This window comes from Equus quagga, unplaced genomic scaffold (genome assembly GCF_021613505.1).
Source record: "Equus quagga isolate Etosha38 unplaced genomic scaffold, UCLA_HA_Equagga_1.0 HiC_scaffold_5545_RagTag, whole genome shotgun sequence".
NCBI lineage: Eukaryota > Metazoa > Chordata > Mammalia > Perissodactyla > Equidae > Equus > Equus quagga.
This window is the reverse complement of record NW_025794065.1, coordinates 1-3,505: the sequence shown is the minus strand read 5'-3', so window position 1 is coordinate 3,505 and position 3,505 is coordinate 1. Positions and strand designations below refer to the sequence as shown.

General features: G+C 56.6%; 1 pseudogene; it reads right to left on the bottom strand.

Annotated features, from left to right (window-relative positions):
* Nucleotides 1-6: 6 nt before the first annotated feature.
* On the bottom strand, nt 7-3,497 carry LOC124232395 (leucine-rich repeat-containing protein 74B-like; annotated as a pseudogene).
* Between the last annotated feature and the right edge of the window lie 8 nt (nt 3,498-3,505).

Genomic DNA, 3,505 nt, shown 5'->3' with positions numbered 1-3,505 from the left:
ATCAGACAAATCTCCTGGGCACCTACTAAAATGCAGATGCACAGGCATCTCCCCACCCCCCAGGAGTCTGGTTCAGCAGGTCCAAGGCCCAGGAATCTGTATTCCTAACCCATGGTCCCAGGTGATTCTTACAATTGATTAGAGTGGTCGATGATAGGCAGGTAGAACTGCCTGTGCCTCGCAAAGCAGACAGCTCATGCAAAGGCCCTGGGACATGAGAGAAAGTGGTGAGATCAAGGAATCTCACTGATGTCTTCCATAGACTCAGAATAAAATCTTCTTGCCTTTTGCCATGATTTGTAGCCCTGCAGCCCCCTGTTGCCTCTCCACCCCACAGCCTGGCTACTCTCCCCGGCCCAATAGCCCAGTCACACCAGTGTCTGTCAGTCTGAGAAACAGGCCTATGTGTTCACTCTTCCTCTGCTTGAAATGTGCTCCCTCTGGCCTTACCATGGCTGATTCCTCCTGACGCTGCACATTTCAGCTTCAATGTCACCTCCTCACAGAGGCCACCCTGGCCATCTGTCTAAAGCAAGGAGCCCCTTTCTTCTCTAGAATCATGCCCTGTTTGTTTCTATTGTAGCATCAGTAATTATGGAGAATAACCTTGTTAACATGTGTTCCCTGAGGCCAGGGCCTCTGTTTTGTTCATGCTGCGTCGCTAGTACCTAAATCAGCATCCCACAGAGGCAGCAGTGGGCAATGAGATACGCAGGGGATGGAGTAAGAGTTCCATGTGGAAGGAGTGGGAAAGGGGCAGGCTAAAGTGGGAAGTAGGGAGCAGGCACCAGAGCATGGCTGCTAGAGTGGTCCTGCCAACCTCCACCCACCCCTGCCCCAGGAAGATAGGCCCCACAGTGGCCCAGGTCAGATGGGACCTTGGTCACTCAGTTGCTTATAGCTCAGGTCCAGGGATTTCAGGCCAGTGTGGGCCGTTGGGAGTTCAGCAGGGTACTGGGCCACCTGCTCCTCCAGGCCATTCTCTGCCAGCTGTACTTCTGCATGGCCAGGCACACTGCAAGGGCGGCACACACAGTCTGGGCGCCCATCACTCCCAGCTCATTCTCCGACAGGTCCACATCTGGGAGCTGGCACCAGTTCTCAATCGGTGGGATCCAAAGTCAGGTACCAGCCTCCTCCACCATCCCCCAAACTTCCAGGCCTGAGGCAGTGGAAGGGGTTTTGCAGATGGACTGTCCTGGGGCTGCAAGGCCACTCTGCAACCCATCAGCTGGATACCCCGACCCCCACCTCAGGTGAAAAGGAGCTTCTTTGTCAAGGGGTTAAAGCCACCTCCTTTGTGGTGCTGTGGAGGATGCTATGATGGAGCTGCAGCCACCTCGTTGATGACTCGTGCCTGGAAGCAATATAACCCCCCACTGAAGCCCTCACTGCTGCACCTCTGGGGACTGGCAAGGACAGTCTAAGGGGCCATGCTCAGAGCACATATACAGGCCTCTGCTGAGCATATAATGCTCATCACAACCCCAAGGGCTAAGTGGTATTGTTGGGTCCATTTCGCAGATTGGAAACTGAGGCTCAGTGAGGTTGGGTGGCTTTTCAGAATCACTATGCTCTTCTGTGGCAGAGATGTCATTTGGATCCAGCCCTATCAAAGTTCCACGCAGCCATCCCTCCTCTCACAATGCCAGTCCCTGCCTCTCTGTGTTGAAGGACTCTCCCATCCTGCATTCAGGCATTGGGAGGCCACCATATACGGAGTGGTGCTGGCCAGCAGAGGAAGGGGCAGAGGGGTGGGATGGGACTGGAAGGGAGTGGCATCCAGCCTTGGGTGCACCCCAGAGGGTCTACATCTACCCCCACCCACCCCACCCCGTGATGAGGCCCCTCCCCCAGCAACACCAGCAGGAGAAGGCCTGGCTGTGGGGGGACCCACACCCCTCAGGAAAGGGAGAACTCAAGTCTGCCCACCTGTCCCAGGCTTGGCAATTACCACGGATGCTGCTGCTTTTGCTCAGGGCACCTGCCAGGGCCTCTGCACCAGCCCCACAGAGCCCATTGTCCTGAAGGTCCAGCTGCTTGACCTAGGGATTAGAGGTAAATGGGGAAGCCAGAGCCCGGGGCCCCTGGGAGAGAGAGGGGACTGAGAGGCCTGGTCCTTCCCAGGGCTAAAGGCCCCACACACAGCTGCTCACTCCCCTGGCTCACGTTCCCAAGGCTCAGTCTACTTGCTGCCCTCCAACTGGAAGGTCTTCCTCTTCCCACATGCCCAGGGGATACTTGCTTCTCCTTCTGGGCTCCACCAGACCTCCTGGAGACTTCCCTGACCCTCCCCCCCCAGTGCATTAGGGGCCTCCTGCAGGCTCCCCAGCCCTTATACTGATTTCCATCATAGCCTGGATCCCATCTGTCGCCCAGATGTGGGAGACGGGACATACCTGGCACAGAGCAAGGCCAGGGAATGTGTGGGATGGGCTCACGGAGGGCCACTCCCGTGGCTGCTGACTCCCAAGTCCTCCCCCTCCAAGCCTGGCCCAGGGTCCCTCCAGGGGTACCTGGGTCCCCAGGCCACAATGCCTCAGGTTCAGCTCTGGGGCGCTTCCCTGGTGCAGAAAGCAGGAGGCAAGCACAATGCTATGGGCCCGGCAAGACCTCAGGGGGAGGGTGTCCTTGACCAGTTCTCCAAGCCCATGGATAGGCGACAGGGAGTAAATGTTGTTCCCTCCCCAGGGACAGCCGCCTGCCTCCTCCTCTGCTGTCTGTCACTACCCAGCCTGTTTCCCCTCTAGAGGCATTTCTTTCTGTGCTGGTAGCAACTCCTGCCCCCATATCCAGATGGGGACATCGAGGCTCAGAGAAAGCAAATCCTTTCCCCAAAGTCACACAGCTAGTAGTAGCTGATCCCGACAGAGCCAGACTGAGGGCCCTGCCTGTCTGACACTGAAGCGCATGCTGTGTCTTTTCTATTGCATCGAAGACCACATGTGTTTTATGAGCATTTTATAGAGGAAAATCCTGAAACAATTCTGAGTTCTATACATCCATTAGCTTAGTTTTTCCTGAGGGTTGGGAAAACCTAGCCCTGATCCTATTTCAGGATGGAGTGGGAAACCCCTTCTTAGAATCTTTGGCTAGGTTTTTGCATCGTAACATCTTTCTGGAAGCTTGTGCTAATGGTGGAACAAGTGATGCTGCCAAGAGCACTTCCAGGAGGGCACAGGGCTGGAGGGGTTGCCCGGAAGGTGTCCCACAGAGGGATGTGCTCTCTGCTGCACTGGGGTCCCCTGCCTCCTCGGCCTCAGCCTGCCCCCTCCACCTCTGCCTAGCAGCCCCCAAGGTGATGGGACAGACCTGAACCCCCTGCCCACGGTATCTTCTGTCTTCAGGTCAGAGTCTCAATCTGCATCCGAACCCTCCTGGGGCTCCGCGACTCCTGCAGGACACCCAGCGGCCGCTGCCTCCTTCCCCTCCTGCTGGTCATTCTCCCCAGACCTCTCGCAAGGACCCCTCATGGTTACACCCATTTCGCAGTCACAAGCACTGA